General features: G+C 44.8%; 1 non-coding gene across 1 annotated transcript; it reads left to right on the forward strand.

Moving 5' to 3' along the window:
* Positions 1-260: 260 nt before the first annotated feature.
* On the forward strand, positions 261-398 carry LOC119924404. Its single transcript, XR_005449123.1, has one exon. It is a non-coding gene; the product is annotated as a small nucleolar RNA SNORA7 (small nucleolar RNA).
* Positions 399-23,640: the final 23,242 nt, after the last annotated feature.

Raw genomic sequence — 23,640 nt, forward strand, 5'->3', positions numbered from 1 at the left:
TGATTAGCTTGTATCTACCCCAGTGCTTAATACAGTGCTTGACTCATAGTAAGTGATTAACCAATACCATCATCATCAACCACCTGTACTGCTCCTGTACCTATTCTATTAAACATTCACTTGTCTAGATATTCATTTGGCTGTTTTCCTCCAAATTAAGTGTCTGTCTCTTCCTCTATGTTGGGAGAATACTCTCTCAAGCACTTAATACAGTGCCCTGTTCCCTGTGGGAGCTCAATAAATACTACTACTACTCAAGACCCCACTCAAGGTTGCACTTGGAGAGTTTCTAGTACTCTACCCGTCCCAGCTATGGGAGGGAGAGTCAAGCAGACGCCTACCCATTCCATTCCTAGCTTGGGCAGTGGTTAGCGAGTGGAAGGCAATCTGCTACAAGTCAAAACTCACCCGTGCTGGGCAGCAGCGGCCCGGGAGAGAGTCGAAGGCAGAGACTCAAGTTTACTGTGTGGAAGGTGGCAATGGTAGGCCACTTCTGTACTTTTAACCAAGAAAACTCTATGGATCCACTGCCAGAACAATTGCAGATGAAAAGCCGGGCATTCTGGGGGAGATGTGTCCATGGTGTCGCTATGGGTAGGAAATGACTTGACGGCATTAGACAAGACTATTCAAGAACTCTCCCACTCCACCCTTTTCCCACCTCAAAAGAAAGCAATGTCATAGTTTTAGGGTTAACCTGGTGATGAGGATTAGTGGCATAATGGGAAGCTGTGGACAGCCTCTGCATTTACAGAAGTCTCTCCCATCTCCCCTGTAGGCCCTTGCAAATTCCTCTATTGACCTATCAGCCAATCCCCGTGTGTGGCTCCAAAGACAAGGCAACTCAACCCTCCAATGACTGGAGATCATGAAGACATTAAAATAGCAACAACTGTCAGAACACGCTCTCTAGGTTCACGCCTCAGCACACTGGAGGCATGTGGGGCCCCGAGCCTGGATGTTCACACATTTGCAATTTCAAAGAGAGAGACCAGCGGAATCGGGAGAGGAACTCGACACAACCAGAGGCCAAGGCTCGATTACACCACGGGGACGCCGTGGCCTTGATCACCTGAAATCACAGCTCGGTGTCCCAGTGAGCGAGTTAGACACAGAGTGGCATTTATTAAGAACCGTTGCCATTTAAAACTTCTGGTCATGAGGTCCCCACTTCAGATGTAAAACTCAACGTTGACCCTTGTTCAATTTAACAATAGAGTTTAGTGAGTGCCTACCACATGCAAAACGCAGTACTAGGCGCTTGGAAGATTGCAGTAGAATGAGTAAACGTGATTCCAGCCCTCACTTGTGTGATTTTGGGCAAGTCACTTAACTTCTCTGTGGGTCAGTTACCTCATCTGGAAAATAGGGATTTAGACTAAAAGCCCCATGTGGAGATGGACCTTGTCCAACCTGATTAGCTTGCTTCTACCCCAGCGCTTAATACAGTGCCTGGCCATAGCATAAGGGCTTAACAAATACCATTAAAAAAATTAGGATTGATTGTTCCTGTGCCCCACAGCCCGAAACAGCACCCCATTTACATTTGACTTCCTATGCCTGTGTTGATCGTGATTATGCCAATAAATTACTTCAAATTGAGGTCTTGGATGTAGTTAAGTACATCCAACCTGATGATCAGTTTCTAGCACAGTGCTCTGGCAGCATTTCCTATATGAACACCATAACAGCCGTTATAAGAAAGAGGCAGGTGTGACCAGGCCAACGATATCTAGACTGTAAGCTCACTGTGGACAGGGAATGTGTCTGTTATATTGTACTCTCCCAAGCACTTATTACAGTGCTTTGCACACGGTAAGCACTCAATAAATACTACTGAATGAATAAATCTCTCTCCACCATTCCCCTCCATCAGTTATGGGGCATCAATTTCCTCCTAGTGCAGTGCACTCCCCTGAGAGGGTGCTCAATAAATACTAATACTACTCCTCATGGTGCAATGTGTTGCCCTCAGGAAAGGGCAACAGATTCATTCAATTATTCAATGGTATTTATTGAGCACTTACTGTGTGCAAAGCACTGTACTAAACGCTTGGGGGAGTACAATATAACAGTTTCATTCATTCATTCAATTATATTTATTGAGCACTTACTGTGTGCAGAACACTGTACTAGGTGCTTGGGAAGTGCAATGTACAAAACACATTCCCTGCCACTTTTCCTACTCCCCATGCACTGACTCTACGTGGCATACAAACAGCTTACCTACTGCTGGAGCATTTTTTCAGGCCAATTTTTGGAGAGATCCCTTAGGAGCAGAGATTTTGAGCTTCCTTTCTGTACCTCAAAACATGTGACTACAGCTCACAATCCACCAAATTCCAAATTACAGGACATAATAAAGGTCCCCCAATCCTGAACTGGGGTTCCCCTAGGCCTCCCCGCTGTCCCTGGAGGAGCTGTCTGCTGTGTTAGGCGAAGAAGACACTAAACCTTCAGTCCCCTGTAAGCTCCTGCGATCACCTGTTTGGGCATCTGGTCTCTATGATTCTATGGGGAAGCTGGGTTGGCTGAAGAGAGTGAGATGAGGAGAGAGAGGAGAATAAATCCAAGTCACCTGGAAATTCAGCAGGTATTAACAGAGGTGCCAGCACCTACAATCAACACAGTCTGGTGGAAGGTACTTCCCTTTTAAAAACAACTGATCATCATTACAGCCTGATTTCTTGTTTGGTTCCTGACCAGATTTTTCTGGGAGAATTCACATCATCTCTGTCTGAGACACACCAACCCTTCTTATCTAAACACCGCTTTAAAAAAAGTGGCCAGCTTTGATTATCTCTTTTCATATTTAATACAAATCATATTGATGATATTTTTCCATCTTGCCAACTCCAAGGCATTTAAGAGTTCTTTAGAGTCTCAGATTTCTTACACACACTCCACTTATGTAAGAAAGGTGATTATCCTTATTTGATTACAATATAAGCCACAACACAATAGAAGCCACAACACAGAAGGCTAAATAAGTAACCTATCCTAGGCCAAGGGGAGAGTGAAGGTTAAACCCACTCCACTTCACAGCCACTCTGCCTGACAGAGCTGTGTAGGAAGTGGCACTGCCACATGTCTGCTGTGAGTCCTTGGGAAAGTCACTTAACTTCTCTGTGCTTTGCTTACCTCATCTGTAAAATGGGGATTAATATTGTGAGCCCCATGTGGGACATGGATTGTGTCCAACCTGATTAGCTTGTATCTACCTGCCACATAATAAGCTCTTAACAAATATCACTTTAAAAAAAATCAGCTCCAATTTTAGCAGTTATCCTCCCTTGAGATGCAGTGAAAGTAGAACCTCCCCACCCCAAAAATGCATCATTTTTCTTTTTGTCCATTATAAAGTTGTCCTTCTCTCTAAAGGCAAGTTTGCATATAGCCCTTTTAAAGCACTTATTTATTCATCTTTCCAGCTTCCCATTCTTTTTTTCTTCCTTCCTGAAAATAACTTGCCTGTAGCCCACCTGAAACTGTAAGCTTGCAGAAGGCAGGGGTGGTGTCTTTATCGTGCTTTCCCCACAGCGTGGTGGTGATGAAACAGTCAGTAAGAAAGGAGCCTCCTGGGCTCTACCACCAGTAAAATTTTCTGACCAAAGACCTACCCAGGGCATCTTGCATGGTGAATAGGCTCACTCAAAGTCCTGAAAATAGTAGGCTCTCATGGCAGCATAAATGGCAGCAGCAACCGAAGTTTCTAGCCTATGGCACTGTAGCCCAACACCGATGGTCACCTGGGTTCTAATCCTGGCTCCGCTGCTTGTCTGCTGTGTGACCTTGGGCAAATCACTTCACTTCTCTGTGCCTCAGTTCCCTCACCTGTCAAATGGGGATTAAGACTGGGAACCCCATGTGGGACAGGGGCTGTATCCAACCCAATTTGCTTGTAGGGATCCGACTGCTTAGTACAGTGCCTGACACATAGTAAGTGCTTAACACATACCGCCATTATTATTATGGCCATCAGTGGGTTTTGGATGAGATTGCATGATTGAGTTTTATGGCGTGTTCCATCTCTGTCCATCTATATGCTTGAACCCACTTCTCCAGTGAGACTATAACTGGCTGGGATTCATTTATTCGTTCATTCAATCGTATTTATTGAGCACTTACTTTGCGCAGAGCACTGTACTGAGTGCTTAATGAATGAGGGTGTGTGGCCCTGACACAAATTGGTAGAGCTATAATCAATTCCTTTCCTCGGGTTTTTTCCTTAAGGTTATAGACCAAAATCTTCCCTAACACACTTCTTCAAAGTTGAACTACCCACCAATCCCCTCTCCCTTTTGTCTAGTCAATCAGAGGTGGGTGGGACTCAGCACTCAGCAGCTGCAATGGTTCCAGTGCTCCCTGCTTAATAATAATAATAATAATAATAATAATAATAATAATAATGGTACTTGTTAAATGCTTACTATGTGCCAGGCACTGTTCTAAGCGCTGGGGTAGATACAAGATGTTCGGGTTGGACACACTCCCTGTCCTACATAGGGCTCACAGTCTTAATCCCCATTTTACAGGTGAGGGAACTGAGACATAGAGAAGCTAAGTGACTTGCCCAAGGTCACACAGCAGACAAGTGGTGGAGCCGGGATTAAAACCCATGACCTCTCGATTCCCGGGCCCACGCTCCGCTAAGGTGGGTGAGGTTTCGGGTTGTGACCTTGCTTACCCTCTAAACTCATCATAATCAATGGTATTTATTGAGCACCTAGAGTGTCCAGAGCCCTGCATTAGGTGCTTATCACTTCATCTACAACCTAATATTTTCTTTAAATTGATTTCTTTACTGACCAAGTGATTATTGTGCATACATACCTCTACTAAATAAGCACTTGGCAGAGTCCAATAGAGGCACGATTCCTGCCTTCAAGGAGCTTAGAGTCTAATGGGGCAGAGACATAGACACACACACACACACACACACACACACGCACACACACACACACACACATACACATACAAAATGGAAAAATGCTTAAGTGGAGAGTAACTACTTGCAAGTTTGCTTTTAGAGGAAAGGACAGTTTACACTGGACAAATGGAATAAGAATGTTGATTTGTTTTACTCCCACTGCATCTCCAAAGGGTAGGCTGCTAAAAGTTGGAATGGCCCCTTTCTAAATTTTACCTCAGGGATGGCTTTATTTCAAGCCCAACAAATGTGTTCATCCATTCAGGATGTATCTGAGAGGGTCTTCACAACCCTCTTCTGACCCTTCCCTAGACTGCCTTCCACTCCCATAAGAACTCAAATTTTGAAATGAAGGACCTCCCACCACAAAACCAAAAATAAAACGTAGCCATAATACCCATCAAACAAGGCATACTTCACTTCTCAGTTTCACTCCAAGGAAAAGTGAACAGCCCCTTTCTCCCTCAGCCAGTAGCCCTGCTAGCAGGGGTTTATTTATAGACTTTTGCCTACTGTACAAGCCAAGATCTATTTTATAGTATGAACACAGGTCTCACGTCTACTGCACCCGTAGAAATAATCAGCAGGAAAAATGCGGTCCATTTGGTTAAAATGCTGTGAACTGGAGAAAGAAAAATAATCAAAAACTGGAGAGCATCCGCAGCTGTGCTATCTCCACCAACCTTTACCAGAAACCAGTCTCCCAATTCCTCCCACCCGCAGCTGTCCAAGGCTCTGAACTCACTCCTTAAGATCGACTGACCTAAATTTAGTTTCCCAAAGCACCACATCCCAGTGGGACTAGAGGCTCCTTGCCTTCTATCCTCCAGTTTCTGATGGAACACAGCAGGAAATCTCGGACTCTACTCTTCTGAAGAGTGGATGGACCACAGAATCGAATCAAAGGATGACACTACCTCATAAAAATCAATCAATTATTTATTGATTATCAATTATCAGATATTACTACTGTTACATAATTAGCGTAATACTATATTTGTCAATTATCAAGTATTTATTGAGCAGATACTGTGTGCAGAGAACGATACGAAACACTTGGGAGAGTACAGAGTTGATAGATATGTTCCCTGCCCACAACGATTTGCCAGTCAACCAATCAATGGTATTCATTTAGTGCTCACTGTGTGCAGAGCACCATGCAATGCAACAGAATTGGTAGACAAGTGCAGGGACTGTGCCTGTTTATTGTTATAATGTACTCTCCCAAGTGCTTAGTACAGTACTTTGCACACAGTAAGTGCTCAATAAATACGAATGAATGAATGGACAAGGAGTTTACACTCTTGGGGCTGGAGAGGGACACACCAATACGTGCCATCCAGACCACGTGGAGGGAAATTTCAACTTTTCAAAAATTGACTTGCTTCCGGTCCAGAGGGTAAGAAAATCCTGGCCCAGGATGAAACTTCAAGTGTTTCATCCTTCCCCACAGATGTATCTTGAACCACATGAAAAAACCCTCGAATAAATAGCCCTTCACTCTCTCCTCTGCGTGAACAATGGTCCAGTAAGGCTGACTGGACTCACAGCATCAACCGCTGCCTCCACTGACCCAGCGGACTAAATCTCATCACTTCCCTCATGGCGTGAAAGCCACAGATGAGCCAGCTCTTGGCCCTGCCAGCCATGTCCTGGCTAGGGCATAGAGTTCCACGGGTGAGGAGGTGGGCGGGATTGCCAAGAACTTTTAAGTGCAGGACCCATTTACGGCCAAAGTGACCACAGCACAGTGCCGTAATGCTATAAGCCTGAAGGTGGCAGTCACTGTGGTCTTCCATCAATCATATTTAAAACAATAATAATAATAATAATAATAATAATAATATTTGTTAAGGGCTTACTCTTTGCCAAGCACTGTTCTAAGCACTGGTAGATACAAGGGTTGCTCCATGTGGGGCTCACGGTCTTAATCCCCATTTTACAGATGAGGTAACTGAGGCACAGAAGTGAAGTGACTTGCTCAAAGTTACACAGCTGACAAGTGGCGGAGCCGGGATTAGAATCCACGACCTCTGACTCCCAAGCCCGTGCTCTTTCCATTAAGCACCAGTTGAATGCTTACTATGTGCAGAGCACTGTATTAAATGCTTGGGAGAGTACAATAAAACAATACAACAGACACATTCCCTGCACATGTCGCCCAGCTACTTTTCTGGATTTTGGCTCAGCCTTTCCACCTCGGAGAATGCCCTAGATGGTGCTTCAGTCAGGACCACTGATGGCGTGGTCCTATCATATAGGACCAGGACTAGAACACAGGACTCCTGGTTCTGAGCTATGCTCGATCCACTGGAACAATGGCAAGGCTCCCTTACCCAAGAGAGGCTGAGTTCAAAGTCCCAGGATACCTTGTTCCACCGCTGGACAATCAAATCGTATTTATTGAGCGCTTACTGTGTGCAGAGCACTGTACTAAACACTTGGAAGAGCACAATACAACAGAATTGGTAGTCACATTCCCTAGCCACAACGAGCATACAGTCTAGAAGAACCAAGTTGCCATTCACACGCTGCCCACACCGAGAAATAATGTGGCCTACCATTAAGAACACAGGCCTGGGAGTCTGAGGACCTGGATTCTAATCCCAGTTCCGGAACTTCTCTGCAGTGTGACCTTGGGCAAGTCCTTTAACTTCTCTGTGTCCGTGTTCCCTCATCTGCAAAATGGGGATTCAGAGCCTGTTCTCCCTCTTACCTCTGACTGTGAGCTCCTTGTGGGGCCTGATTATCTTAATACAGAGCTTTAATACAGTGCTTGACACACTGTAAGCACTGAACAAATATAAGCGCTTAGTACAGTGCTCTGCACACAGTAAGCGCTCAATAAATATGATTAAATGAATTACTATTATTATGATCATTACCTCCTGGCCCAACCCTCTCAGACCTGAGAGCAGAGGACAGGGGCATGGAAACACTATTACTCTGCTCTCTCCCCCTCTAGACTATCCTAAGCACTTGGGAGACCCTCCTTGTGGGTCTGTTTATTGTTGTATTGCATTCTCCTGAGTGCTTAGTACAGTGCTCTGCACACAATAAGCGCTCAATAAACAGTCTACTAGACTGTGAGCCCGTTGTTTGGTAGGGACTGCCTCTATATGTTGCCAACTTGTACTTCCTAAGCACTTAGTACAGTGCTCTGCACACAGTAAGTGCTCAGTGAATACGATTGAATGAATAAATACGACTGACTGACTGAACAAGGGGACAATGCCACTAGCGATCCCAGCTGCACAGTGGGGAAACCGACCTCAGAAACAAGCTTTGCCGAAGGCATCTGACATTGGGAGGAAGATCTGGACTGGGTTACTCATGCTTCAGGGCGGTCTCCCTGCTCCTCGACCTCATCTGAAACATTTTTCACCCTGCAGTTTAACTGTTGCACAATGGTTCTTGTCCCGAGGGGGAATGGCGTACTCTTCCAGACAGATGCAACAGACTGACACTGAAAGAATAGCAGCTAGAGGTAGGCAAAGAGAAACCTGGAAATTTTGCACATGCACCACTTTGTATGTTCAGTGATTTGTCCCATCAGAGTAAAACTCATCATGGACATGTGCCCTACTGAGAGCTCACCTCCTCCAGGAGGCCTTCCCAGACTGAGCCCCATCCTTCCTCTCCCCCTCCTCCCCCTCCCCATCCCCCCCCGCCTTACCTCCTTCCCCTCCCCACAGCACCTGTATATATGTATATATGTTTGTACGTATTTATTACTCTATTTATTTATTTATTTTATTTGTACATGTTTATTCTAATTATTTTATTTTGTTAATGTGTTTTGTTTTGTTCTTTGTCTCCCCCTTCTAGACTGTGAGCCCACCGTTGGGTAGGGACCGTCTCTATATGTTGCCAACTTGTACTTCCCAAGCGCTTAGTACAGTGCTCTGCACACAGTAAGCACTCAATAAATACAATTGAATGAATGAATGTGCCCTCTCAGCCTTCTTCCTCTGGAATTTCCTCAGGGGCATGGTACAACCAAGGAGTACTCCATAAATACTACTACCACCGCCCCTTTTGGGGCAATTTTGGGGATGTTTCTGTCCCTTCTCCTTCCTCCCTCTTCCCCCAGGGCCAGTCGCACATCTACACAGAAGGTTCTGATTACCAACCAACATCTTTGTTCTGTGGTTACAGATTTAGCAATTATAGGGTGAATGGCAACTGCTAGCTTTGGACTCCCACCAACAACAGAACCACTGGCTTGGACATACAAACTGGGAGGTAATAATAATAGTAATAATAGTGACTATTATTATTATTGTTATTATTATTATGGTACTTGTTGAGCACTTACTATGTACCAGGCACTGTACTAAGTGCTGGCGGTAGATCCACAAACAATGGCAATTAAAAGTCAGTGAGTGGGAGGGATGATGGAGTCAGCCCACCATGCCAAAATCTTAGAGTTAATGGGGAGGAGAAAAGGCAACTGAAAACAGTGATCAGGGAGAGATAAAATGCTGGCACTTACTTTTGATGCCTGTTATTTTTAATTTGTTTACTTTACCTTGTTTACTCTTTTCTGGTATCTGATCCCCCCATTTTTATCAGTCTTTACTGATAAAGTGGTCTTTACTGAGTGCTTACTGTGTATGGAGCACTGTACTGAGTGCCTGGGAGAGTGTTCCTTGTGGGGAGGGGCTACCAACTCTGTTGCAGCATACCCTCCCAAGTGCTTAATACAGCACTCTGCACACAATAAGCGCTCCATAAATACCACTGACTGAATATTAAAGTGCTGAGCGTCCCTCATGGTCCAGGAAAACCACTCAAGTTTACATCCTTGAGTCTCTCCAGTGGTTAGGATAGTCCTTTGTTCATTTTTTTATGGTATTTGTTAAGCACTTAATAAGACATCGTACTAAGCACTGGGGTAAATACAAGCTTATACCAGTCCCTTTCCTACATGGGGATGGAGACCATGAGCCCTATTTGACAGATGAGGTAAATGAGGCACAGGAGTGAATTGACTTGCCCAAAGTCACAGGGCAGACAAGTGATGGAGCCGGGATTAGAACCCAGGTCCTTCTGACTCCCAGCTCTGCATTCTACCCACTAGGCAAAACTGCATCGTAAGGGTTTCAGTCAATGCCAATATTCACTGACTTCCAGGAACAGTTCTAACAAATCAGCCCAAGTCAAACAATGTTTGGAAAAAGAAGGAAGAGGGTCAACCACTGAAAGCAACAGATTTGTCTCACCGATCAGTTTCTACCAGCCTTGTGTCTTGTGTTCTGCAGTTTTCTGTGGAATCTTTAAATCCTGTCAGTGGCATTTGAGTGCTAGATATTGTACCAAATGTGCAATAGCAAGATACATGTTCCCTGCCCTCCAGGAGCATAAACTCCAGGGTGGGGAGAAAGATACGAAAAATAATTTGCAGATAGTGATAGAGTTAGAACAAGCAAGGAAGCAATAGGAACATATCAGGACAAAACAGCTGAATAAATAGTTGGACAACAAATAAAAAGAGAGTTGCATGGAAATGAGTGAGTCTCCTTACGTGGTCCCAAAGGAACTCAACCTCCTCAACCAGCAAGCAAATTTCCTGAGTACCAAGAATGCGATCAGTTTCTGAACGTCAAAGTTCTGGCTCTCCCAATCCCCGGAGTTGAATGCGCCGTTGTGAACAGGTCATTCTTTCCAGAGGATATGGTACGTTTAAAAGCCAGATGTGTGCCTATAGAGCTTACCTTAGACAAAAGGGCAGGCCCCATGTTCGTCTGCCTATATGCTGCCTGAATGGCAGTTATAAAAACATGGTGCTTCTGGCAGCTAGAAATTAGGTGACTAAGTAATGAAAAACATGCCAAAGATCATCCAAAAAAAAAAAAGTGAACAGACATGCCCAAGAAAGGATTGAAGGGCTGGAATGGAAAGAATGTGGCTGTGTGGAATATAATGAACCGCTAACAGTCTTCGTATTTTCTTATGCTATAGGCAAAGATACCAGCTGAGATTATAAAGCCAAGAAAATTCAAACGTATATACTAAAAGGAGAGTGTAACCTTTAAAATGTGTGCACTATATTGTGAGAATATTTCAAATGCAAATGTTTTCCCAAAGAACATTGGTTACATATTTCAGTTTCTTGGCTGCTCCAAGATACTTCAGATTCTTGAATTATTCTAACAAGAAAAGATGGAGTGGTTTCTTTAGATTCCCCTTTGTTTTCCACTAGAAGAGCAGCAAACTTTATGCCTTTTGTTTAAGTTCTTGAGTGTCTCGCTTTTCTAAGCCCCGCTCCCCGCTTCTAATTCTGACCCCTCCCGGAGGGTAATTGCAAGCATCTATGATATATGCTCTGTACCTTCTCAGCTGAAAAGAAAACACACCTACAGCATTTCAAATTAACCACTGACCCTTGCTCTCCCACGATAAACAAACTCTTTTGAAAAATCTCAATTGCATTGTGTCTAAATTGATTAAAGTCGCAGCCTAGTGAACTCATGTGGTGTTTAACTTCTCACATATACCAACAGCATTCTGCCCTTCTCCTCAATTACCCCCTTCCGGAAGAGGCCATCACTGTCCAATGAGCAGGCACATTGGGCTTCTACTTCATTACACTAACCAACAGCGAGTTAGGAATACGTAGGAGAGGAATAAACAAGCTAATTTATCATCAGGACGGTGCCGGCTTTCAGCTTCTTAAACCTCGGATACTTCAAGTGGTTCGGCTGGACTTATCAATAGTTATGATTCTGTAAGGGGTCCAGTCACAACGGGGTAGGACAGAGCCGGCTTTCAGCTTCTTAAACCTCGGAAAATTTGAGTGGTTCGGCTGGACTTATCAATAGTTATGATTCTGTAAGGGGTCCAGTCACAACAGGGTCCACTGATCACACATTTTGCCAGTGAATAAGTCTGTCAAAGCACCAAATTCCACGGTATCCTCCCGCCACACAGCTTGAAGGATTTCGCTCTAAATTAATTGGCTCATTTACAAGGAAAGCAGAGCTCGGCTTTTTGATGGTAAATTTTTGGAAGGAACAAGATCTTACTAGCTCCCGGTGATTTTCTTCATCCTTCCGGCGGTGACCCGGCTTGTTTTGTGAAGACTGGCTACCTCGTTCACCAGCAAAGTCCCACTGTGCTCGTGACCCACCCCACTCCAGGTTTCAGGAACGCAAGTAGCGTGGGGGGTAGAGGGAATTTGAAAGCAGGCAGGAGACAGCTTCAGAAGGAGGAGATACTGTTCTTTAATCCTCGGGAACTCTGGGGTGAGATCATGCATTCTGTGCCTCTAAGACAAACAGCATGGTCTAGTGGATAAAGCACGGGCCTGGGATTCAGAAGGACCTGGGTTCGAATCCTGACTCCACCAACTGTCTGCAGTGTGACCTTGGGCAAGTCTCTTCACTACTCTGTGCCTGTTACCTCATCTGTAAAATGGGGATTAGGACTGTGAGGCCCACGTGGGACAGAGACTGTGTCCAACCTGATTAGCTTGTATCTAACCCCAGCACTTAGACCAGGGCTTGACAGTAAGCGCTTAACAAATGCCCTCACTGTTAATGCAGAACAGAAAGATGGGCCGACTACAATCTCTGCCACTCGCTCCAAACTGGGATGTTGAACTCAGGATTGGCATGGAGATGGGGGTCAAAGGTCGGCCTAGAAGGGGAGTCTAAATCGAACTCAAGATCATCAACACGTGGGAAGAAGGGGAGATTGTGGGGAGGAGGAAAGAAAGAACCGTTAAAGAGTCACTGTGTGGTTTTCAAAGATTTGCGCCCCTCAAGGGACAGGGTCCATATCTAATTCCCACCTATATATTCATTCATTCATTCAATCATATTTATTAAGCTCTTACTGTGTGCAGAACATTGTACTGAGCACTTGGGAAAGTACGGTACAACAGTAAATAGTGACAATCCATGCCCACAACGAGCTCACAGTCTAGAGTGGGGGAGACAGACATCAATACAAATAAATAAAATTACAGATATATACATAAGTGCTGTGTGACTATGAGGAGGGGGAAAAGCAAAGGGAGTAAATCAGAGCAACGCAGAATATACTCTTTACCAGTGCTTAGTACAGTGCTCTGCACACACTAAACTCTTACTGCTACTCTACACGCTAAACACTATTACTACTGTGGAAGTTCACTTGGGTGCAAGATATTATCTTTTATTAACAATAATAATAATAATGATGGTATTTGTCAAGTGCTCACTGTGGAGCAGGCACTTTATTAAGCGCTGGGGTGGATACCAGCAAATCGGGTTGAACACAGTCCCTGTCCCACATCGGGCTTCCAGTCGCAATCCCCATTTTACAGTTGAGGTAACTGAAGCCCAGAGAATACTAATAATAATAATGGTATTTGTTAAGTGCTTACTATGTGCAAAGCATTGTTCTAAGCACTGGGGGGATACCAGGTAATCAGGTTGTCCCACGTGGGGCTCAATCTCAATCCCCATTTTACAGATGAGGTAACTGAGGCCCAGAGAAGTGAAGTGACTTGCCCAAGGTCACACAGCAGACAAGTGGCAGGGCCAGGAATTAGAGAATTAGAAGCCTATCGAAGCCATCTAACTCTTTCCCTCTCCTACAAGCAAGCTCTCTTATTTACTGAAAACTTACTGTGTGCAGAGCACTGTACTAAGCGCTTGAGGGAGTCCAATATAACAGAGTTGGTAGACACACTCCCTGCCCACAATGAGCTTACAGTCTACAGGGATCGGGGCTTGGGTTTGGCAGGCCCATGTACCCTCTAAGAAGGAAGGAAGAATCCAGTGAACACAGGGAAGAGGTGAGGAGGAGTAGACTGTAAGCTCGCTGTGGCCGGAGAATGTGTCTGTTATATTGTGTTTACTCTCCCAAGCACTTAGTACAATGCTCTGCACACAGTAAGTGCTCAATAAATACGGTTGATTGATTGACTGGATATGGCACTGTTGCCCATTCGCAAAGTGCTCCATACCAGCTTCAGGACCTGCCCCCAATTTCGATGAAAACCTCCCAGGAAGAGTCTCCAGAGAGGGGCCTGGAGGCCGCTCCCTCCCCTAGCCCCCTATCAATCAATCAATCAATCATATTTATTGAGCGCTTACTGTGTGCAGAGCACTGTACTAAGCGCTTGGGAAGTACAAGGTGGCAACATATAGAGACAGTGGCTGGCCAGCCCCGCTCCAAACAGAATTCCCAATCCTTCACTGGAAACACTCTTGACACTTTTTTTTCCTGATTCTCACACTTCCTCCTCGTGCCTGTGTTCTCCAATGCTGCCTGGTTCCACAGCCAAGAGTCAGTCTAGGTAGGCCGGGGAGGTTTCTGCCTGCCCCTGAGGCACATATTTCACCCACATGTTTTAATAGATCTTAGGAACTTGGATGAATGGGTGGATACACTCCCACCCACTAGACATATATGCCGCACACCCATAGAACGCACGGATCATCTGCCTCCTCCTCGGTCACGCTTTGCTGGTAGGCTGGAAGGCAGCAGAGATGTCCGGACTCCCCTGGGAACCCAGAAGAGCGGGTTCCCTTTTCCTCAAGGGAACCGTTACTACCCTCAGCTGTTTCTGTTTCTATTAAATGGTATTTGTTAAATGCCAGGCCGGGCATTGTACTAAATGCTGGAGTGGAGACAAGATAATCAGGTTGGACACAATCCATGTCCTACATGGAGCTCCGTCTTAATCCCCTTTTACAGATGAAAGAAGTGACTTGCCTAAAATCACGGTGGCAGAGCCGGGATTAGAATCCAGGTCATTTTGACTCCCAGGCCCATTGTCTATCCAGTAGGCCACGCTGCTTCTTCTTTTCCATCTCAGTTACAAATGTACCAGAGAAATGGCTTAGCTCAAAAGATCTCGCCCTGAACCAGACCCAGGAACGGTCAAATCCAGTAGAAGCATTCCCTCTCCCCACCTCCAGACCACACGCTAGGCTACAAAACTCCTCGGAGGGCCACGACGTTTTTATTCGAACAACGGGGCATGCCTACACAGAATGGGCCACTTCCAATTTGTTTCATCATCTCTTGACTTCACTCCTTCTCTGTTTTCTTACTCTAGACCACCAAAAGTTGTTAGGCAGCGGGTGGGATGGAGACATTCAGGCACTGAGGATGATAAAGAAAACTGATAATCTACAAAGGGACCCAAGGTTACCCCGGGACCCAAATTTATGTTCTCTGGCTTGGTCTTCAGTCTCGGGGACCAGGTACTGGTATCCTGCCCTCTTAATCCATTCATTCATTCATTCATTCAATTGCATTTATTGAGCATTTACTGTGTGCAGAGCACTGTACTAAGCGCTTGGAAAGTACAGTTCGGCAACAGAGACAATCTCTACCCATTCTCTTTCTCCATGTTCTTTTTTTTTAATGGTATTTGTTAAACGCTATGTGCCAGGCACTGTACTAAGCACCAGAGTAGGTACAAACTAATCAGGTTGGAGCCACTCCATGTCCCACAGTCTTAATCCTCATTTTACAGATGAGGTAACTGAGGCACAGAAGTTGGGCGACTACCCAAGGTCACATGGTAGACATGTGGCAAAGCCAGCATTAGAATCCACATCCTCTATCTCCAAGTCCCATGCTCTTTCCACCAGGCCTGGCTGCTTCTGCTTTCCCAACCTTTCCCTGCGTTTATTCTCTTTTAACTGTCTTTTGAACCAAGAACAGCTCTAATTGGCCCAGTAAATAGAATCTCATCTCGCTTTACACACAATTTCTTTGCACTAGTCACACTCGCACTTTGTAGGGGGTGGCAGGGGGACTCGGAACCCAATCTCTTTTTACCATGTAAAAACTGGATTCATATTACGCTCTTCCAACATCTGCTAATTTAGGGACACCTGCTTTGGCCCTGGCCAGGCCATGGCAAGGTGAGCCAAGGTTGAGGGGTACACGTCCCTCCTGGTTTTGTGCTGTCTCAAGTTGGGGTGGGGGATTATGACTCCAGCAAGCACAGTGGCCGTGGTGTTTACAGAGAGCCCAGTGCATTTACCCATTTACCCAGAGCCCAGGGCTTTGGAGTTAGAGGTCATAGGTTCAAATCCCGGCTCCACCACTTGTCTGCTGAGTGACTTTGGGCAAGTCACTTAACTTCTCTGTGCCTCAGCTACCTCATCTGTAAAATGGGGATTAAGACTGTGAGCCCCACGTGGGACAACCTGATAATCTTGTAACCTCCCCAGCGCTTAGAAAAGTGCTTTGCACATAGTAAGCATTTAATAAATGCCATTATTATTATTATTATTTACCAGGACTACAAGCCCCGACAGCCCAGAGATTTTAGTCTCTGTCCCCACTGTTGAATTGTAAACTTTTTAAAGGACAATTGTATTTATTGAGCATTTACTATGTGCAGAGCACTGTACTAAGTGCTTGGGAGAGTACAATAAAACAATAGACACATTCCCTGCCAACAATGAGCTTCATGAATACTTTATTGTACTCTCCTAGGTGCTTAGTACTGTACACTGCACCCGGTGGGTGCTCAATAAATACTACTGATTGAGAAGAAGTCACTGGCCCAACTCCAAACTACACAGATATGGGTTCCTTCCTCAAGACTGTGAGCCTGTTGTTGGCTCTGTACATCTGTACATCTGTATATGTTGCCGATTTGCACTTCTCTAGCGCTTAGTACAGTGCTCTGCACAAAGTAAGTGCTCAATAAATACAATGGAATGAGTGAATGAAGCTCAGGCAGGACCTTAACCTGCAGATCTTGGCTCTTAAAAGGGTCCTCAATGGGCACAGTAGGAAAAGACCTGAGAAAAGCTTTTTTTATTTTTTTTTTACTTTAAAAAAAAGGTATGTGTTAAGTGCTTACTATGTGTCAGACACTGTACTAAGGGTTGGGGTAGATACAAGGCAATCAGGTTGGACACAGTCCATGTCCCACACAGGACTCACAGTCTTAATCCCCATTTTGCAGATGAGGTAACTGGGGCACAGAGACAGTAAGTGACTCACCCAAGGTCACACAACAGAAAAGTGGCAGATCCAAGATTAGAACTCTTGACCTTTCATCTAGATGACTGCATGCCACACACTCATAGGATCTTGCATGTCATTTGTACATGATCCCTGTCTGAGACAACATAAAACTGGGTCCACTGCCATTTTTCTGTAAAGACATCCCCCACACACAAGAAGTGACACCCGTACCCGGGTTCATTCATCCCTTCCAGGTATCCATTTTTGCTACCTGGTGTAATGTTGAATACTGAACAGCTGCCAAAGGTGGGTGTCAACTTTTTTCACCTACCAATTGCCAAGCAACCACATCTTTGAAAATGGAAGATTTCAAAACCAGCAGAGACCCAACGTTAGTCATGGTGACACAGATGCTCTAAGCTTCTCTCCAGGACAGAACTTCGGGGAGCCACTCTTTTGAAGAGGTGGCTTCTCTTTTTACAAGTCACATCCTGATTCATAACGAGGTAATTTTCAAAGCCTCCACACATGGAATCTATCAATAAAAATCCCATCTTCCATTTGAGAAAGACGATTTCACTTCGCCCAGACACGTATGTGTTAAAACTGAGAGCCTGCTTCACACAAGCCAGAACTAGCAACCAGAACAAGGAAACACTGGAATGTGTGTATGTGTCTTTTCCTCTCTGAGAGGCATTCCTGATCTGAGGCAGGAGTTATCATTTAAATGAGCGCCGTTAAGTGTTCAAAGAATCAGAACGAAAAAGGAGCTCATTCTCCAACAGGACAACCCTTCAGTCAATCAGAGTGAAGCCCAGAACAAGGCATCACCTAAACTCCCCCTACAGACACCTTATAGGGACTTGGCAATTAAGCTTCATGACTAGTAAGTGCTCTGACAGCATCCATTATTGTTAATTCTCTGAAGAAATACCTTACAGCTCTCTGGGAGCAGTTTCAGCCTAGAAGGCTAAGCACTCAATTGCTTTGATCCACTCTCCTTCCTCCTCTAGGTAATTATTTTAGTATCTGTCTCCCTCACTTGACTGTAAGCTTCTTAGGGGCTGGAGATTGTGTGTACTAACTTTGTACTTTCAATCATTCATTCAATCGTATTTACTGAGCACTTACTATGTGCAGAGCACTGTACTACGTGCTTGGAAAGTAAAATTCAGCAACAAGTACTTAGTACAGTGCCCTGTACCACTGAGTGATTAAAAGGTTTGTCTCAGGTAGCAAGGACAAAGCAGAGAACTCAGTGGATGTGTGTGTGCCCAGAGAGAACCTGACAGCAGACTGAAAAAAAGTTTTTAAGTCCCTCCTGCTTCTTAACGATGTGACCTGAGTCATTTTCCAGTCAACGACCTAGGCAGTTCGTAAAACTGTGCACTACACAAGTAGCTAGTAGATGTCACAGTTCAGCACAACCAGAACCCACATGGAGGCAGACAGCTCTACCTGTTGGGGCTGGAAGTCCACATGACTGAAAAATGCCACCTTGGGATGCTAGGAGACCCCAACCCCATTGGGCCCCCTCTCTGATCTCCCTGTATTAGTCCATATGCAGGCATCTGAGTGGCTTTCACACCCACCCAGCAGGGTCCTCCTCCCAACCTGAGCAATGAGGGTGAGTCCAAATCCATCTGTTCACACGCTGAATGGTGGAAAAGTAGACCCAAAAGATCAACCCATGCAGCTCTCTGCTCCGACCCTCCTGCCTGAGGAGCCTTGTTCATTCGCCTTCATTCATTTGTTCAATCATATTTATTGAGCACTTACTGTGTGTAGAGCACTGTAGTAAGTGCTTGGAAAGTACAATCCACAATAAAGAGAGATAATGGGCAGGGATAACATCTGCTAACTCCATTATTTTGCACTTTCCCAAGCTCTTAGTACACCACTGTGCACACAGTAAGCACTCAGTGAATTCCATTGATTGAGGGCAGGGACCATGTCTCCTGGTGCCTACAGCCCGGGCCTGGGAGTCAGAAGGTCATGGGTTCTATTCCCGGCTCTGCCACTTGTCCGCTGTGTGACCTCGGGCAAGTCACTTTAGTTCTCTGGGTCTCAGTTACCTCATCTGTAAAATGGGGATTGAGACTGGGACATGGGACAGGGACTGATTTGCTGACAGCAACCCAATTTGCTTAGTATTCATTCAATCGTATTTATTGAGCGCTTACTATGTGCAGAGCACTGTACTAAGCGCTTGGGAAGTACAAGTTGGCAACATATAGAGATGGTCCCTACCCAACAACGGGCTCACAGTCTAGAAGGGGGAGTACAGTGCCTAGCACATAGTAAGCGCTTAACATATACCATACTTATTATTATTACTACTACAGCTATTGTACTCTCCCAAAGGTTTAGTATAGTCCTGTGCACACAGTAAAGTGCACAATAAGTGCTATTAACAAATAGAGTGGAAAATTCCAGTACATTCTCCACCAGTCAGGGTTTCCTGCAGTGGACTAGTGGTTTATTCTTCCCTTGAACATCTTGCCAGTCTGGCTCTATCAGCGCTAAACAGAGTTATGCAGTTTGGCTTTCACATACAGACTCGGGGTCAGAACAGAGTTTCTCAGGGAAAAGTTCTCCAAAATAGTCACCCTGAGCTGATACATCGAATAAGTTTTCATTTATTTGAATTACAAAATAAAATTTTCATTGTAATCAGTTGTTCTCTCTGCATTGCTTAGTATAGTGCCGTGCACACAGTATTTGCTCAATAAATAATATTGATTTATATAGGAGTGTTTCCACTTGCTGGTGCTCACAATTAAAAGCAATAATAGTAACTACATTGAGTGTCTACTTTTTTATGGTATGCGTAGTTAATTGGACACAGTACATGTACCCTATGAGCTCATAGTCTAAGTAGATGCACAGGATTACGTGTTTGGAAAGTACAGAACAACAAAGTGACACTTTCTCTGCTCACAAGGAGCTTATACTCTAATAGATGAGGCAGACATAAAAATGTTTACAACTGGAATATTGAGGTCCTACAGTGTGCAGAGCACTATAGTAAGTGCTTGGGAGAGTGCAATAGCATTTAGTAGACATGATCCCTGCCCTCAAGGAGTTTACAGTCTCACTGAAATTTGGATTTTTCCGGTGCCACAGGGAGAACAGAAGTGAGGTATGGAAAACCTGACTGGTTGGAGGCTCAGAACAGCTCCCAAAACACTGAAATGGGCTAGGCATATGAGGTCTGGATTGGGAAAATTAAAGACAGAGCAAACAAAAAAATTTGTAATTTTTTAAGTTGCAAAACTTCCTGAAGCATGAGGAAGAGAATGTACCACACCCTCCTCAGAGTGATGAAGCTAGGAATTTGTTTTTTACTCACGGCATACTTAAAAAAACCACACCGAACAGCACAAATATGCTCCAATTATGTCATTCCGTCAAGAGTTTAGCTAGGTGTTTCCTTTCTCAAATTGAAAGAGGAATTAAGTACACAAAGGAAAAGACATTAAGATTATTATTTCAGGATTCTTTTTTTAATTAAATCAAGAAATACAAAAAGGTAATCATCCTGTGAGAACCTTAAAGTAGAGACGGAAAGGGGAATTTAAAACCTCTTTCCTCACCACATTCTACAGTTCCAGGGTAACTGGGCGGTGTCTGTCTGGGAGTGAAATCAGGAAATCTGAATGTGCAACTCAAGCCTAGAGGTCCAAATCCCCGGCAGTCAATATTTATTAAGCAGCTATACGTTTTGGCTGTAGGTTTTGGAAGGATGCTACAGAAGCCCAGAGTATCTACAGCCTGCTAGATTGTAAACTACTTATGGGCAAGGTTTGTGTCTTCTATTGAACTCTCCCACAGGCTTAGTATGATGTTCTGCCACAAATATGGGCTCATTACACAATTCTGGTTGATTGAGGAGGTGGAGTAAGATAGCCACTGAAGCACTCAGTTCTGGACACCCCTTTGCTCACAGCCTCCTGTCAAATGCCCACAAAGTACCAGGCTGGGGAAAAAAATCACAGCCTCCAAAATGAAACTGGAACAATTTCCACCCTTGGGTTCCAGGAACCTAATGGGCAGGGAAAAGGTCTTTTGCTTCCTTTTGTACTTTCCCAACCACTTAGCGCAGTGCATCCAATTTAGGAGACACTCGATCAACATCATTAGCTCATGAAAGGGTAGACATAAGGGGGAACTATAGCCAAGTGCCACACTCCCAGGGAGACCTCTGATTTCTCAACCCTTCTGCCACATCCTGGATGAGAGGGGTGCTCATTGGGCTTGTTTACAGCTGGTCTGTTCCCCTTCTGGCATCGATATCGATCAATGGTGTTTATTGAGCACTTACTGTGTAAGGAGCACTGTACTAAGCAGTTGGTAAACCAGAGGCCTTTAAAGCACCTAATCTCCCTCCGCCTCTGCTCTTGTCACCAAGATGGGCAGGCTTGGAAGTGACATCCATGTTCGGAGGGAGCTGAATGAGCTCTCCTGGTGATTCTAGACTGTAAGGGAACGTATCTACCAACTCTGGATTACTGTACTCTTCCAAACACCTGGTACGGTATTCTGCACACAGTAAGTGCTCAATAAATACCATCAACTGATTCACCGATGGCTCTGCAAATTGCTGTAAAAGATCGCGAATGATGTCAGTACATGATGTTGTGTGTTCCAACGTGCATCTGTTACTTCTGGGTCAAAGTAGAATGGTCAGTAGCAGCCACCCCGTGTCCAGGCAGGGGCATGGTTCCAGACGAGTGGCAGACAAATGCCTTGAATTCCAGCCTGTCCCGGGCCAAATTGGCCCCTTCCTGTTTGCAAGACAGTTTTATTTGCCTTGCAAGATTTACTTAGTTGTTAGATAAAATACTTGACGAATGGTCCATGTTATTCTCAAACTAAAGAGTACACTTTCCATAGTCCAGCCAGGTGTCCTTTCAGGTGGAAACTGCTCTGAAAATTAATGGGGTGGGGGGGGAGAAACCTAAAACGCTAGTTCACTGGGGCTGTGTCTCCTTTCCCCCAACCTGTCCCCTTTTCCCTTTCCCCCCCAGTAGGGACGTTCGTCTGGGAACAGTCAGTTTCTGGCACATTTACCCATTAAATCCTGGTTGCAGCTCTTTAAGGAGAATGCAGAAGACCTAAACTAAATAGACACGACCATTTCCTGCCTTGTTTTTTCATCAGCTCCCAGAGCCTTTGCCAACATTGCAGGTTCAAGGAAATCTTACAATGAATAAGAAAGGTCCATCAACATTCATGTCTAAAGTGCAAAACGCACCTATTCATCATCATCATCAATCGTATTTATTGAGCGCTTACTGTGTGCAGAGCACTGTACTAAGCGCTTGGGAAGTACAAATTGGCAACATATAGAGACAGTTCCTACCCAACAGTGGGCTCACAGTCTAAAAGGGGGAGACAAAACCAAACATACTAACAAAATAAAATAAATAGAATAGATATGTACAAGTAAAATAAATAAATAAATAAATAAATAGAGTAATAAATATGTACAAACATATATACATATATACAGGTGCTGTGGGGAAGGGAAGGAGGTAAGATGGGGGGATGGAGAGGGGGATGAGGGGGAGAGGAAGGAAGGGGCTCAGTCTGGGAAGGCCTCCTGGAGGAGGTGAGCTCTTAGTAGGGCCTTGAAGGGAGGAAGAGAGCTAGCTTGGCAGATGGGCAGAGGGAGGGCATTCCAGGCCCGGGGGATAACGTGGGCCGGGGGTCGATGGCGGGACAGGCGAGAACGAGGTACGGTGAGGAGATAAGCGGCAGAGGAGTGGAGGGTGAGGGATGGGCTGTAGAAGGAGAGAAGGGAGGTGAGGTAGGAGGGGGCGAGGTGATGGAGAGCCTTGAAGCCCAGGGTGAGGAGTTTCTGTCTGATGCGCAGATTGATTGGTAGCCACTTGAGATTTTTGAGGAGTTATTCACTCTAACTGTACGTCTGCCAGAGCCTCTAGTAATTAAAAAAATACATACACACATATTCTGTTATGAACAGAGTTTTGATCTTTCATTTTCAGTATCTTCCCCTATTCTACAGGGCTTCCCAATTCCTTTCCATCTGGATCCTTCTCCTTCTTAGGAATTACTTAGGCCTCCAAAACAAAACCCAAATTACTGCCTGAAGAACAGGGAGCCATGCAATAATCCCTCAAGTAGCAGCATCTAAACACCATAAATAATGAACTGCATTGTTGATAACTGTTCAGTCACTTAACAAATGATTCACACAATTATCCAGGCTGGTTGAGACTTGGGAGAAGTTGCCACGCCTGGTGTGTGCAGACATTTTTCAGAAGACAGACTCCCTGGTCCAGGCTGCAGAAGGCAAGTCGCTGCAATTTTTCTCCCCCAACTGGACAAACTCCCTTATCTTAATCTAGCTAGCAAAATCTTTCTCATTAACCAGCTAACAATACAGCATGTTAGAAGTCCTACAAACAGGGTTATTTAATGTTTTGTTTTGGCCCGCAACTGAAAGCCATCCTATCCACCTAAATATTTATTCATTCCATCGTATTTATTGAGCGCTTACTGTGTGTGGAGCACTGTACTCAGTGTCTGGGAGAGCACAATACACCAATAAGCAGACACATTCCCTCCCCACAACGAGTTCGCAGTCTAGAGGGGGAGGCAGACATCAAGCCCGTTTCTAGACTGTGAGCCCGTTGTTGGGTAGGGACCATCTCAATATGTTGCCGACTTGTACTTCCCAAGCGCTTAGTACAGTGCTCTGCACAAAGTAGGAGCTCAATAAATATGATGGAATGAATGAATGAATATAAATA

The sequence above is a fragment of the Tachyglossus aculeatus genome, unplaced genomic scaffold, assembly GCF_015852505.1.
Source record: "Tachyglossus aculeatus isolate mTacAcu1 unplaced genomic scaffold, mTacAcu1.pri scaffold_97_arrow_ctg1, whole genome shotgun sequence".
Taxonomy (NCBI): Eukaryota; Metazoa; Chordata; class Mammalia; order Monotremata; family Tachyglossidae; genus Tachyglossus; species Tachyglossus aculeatus.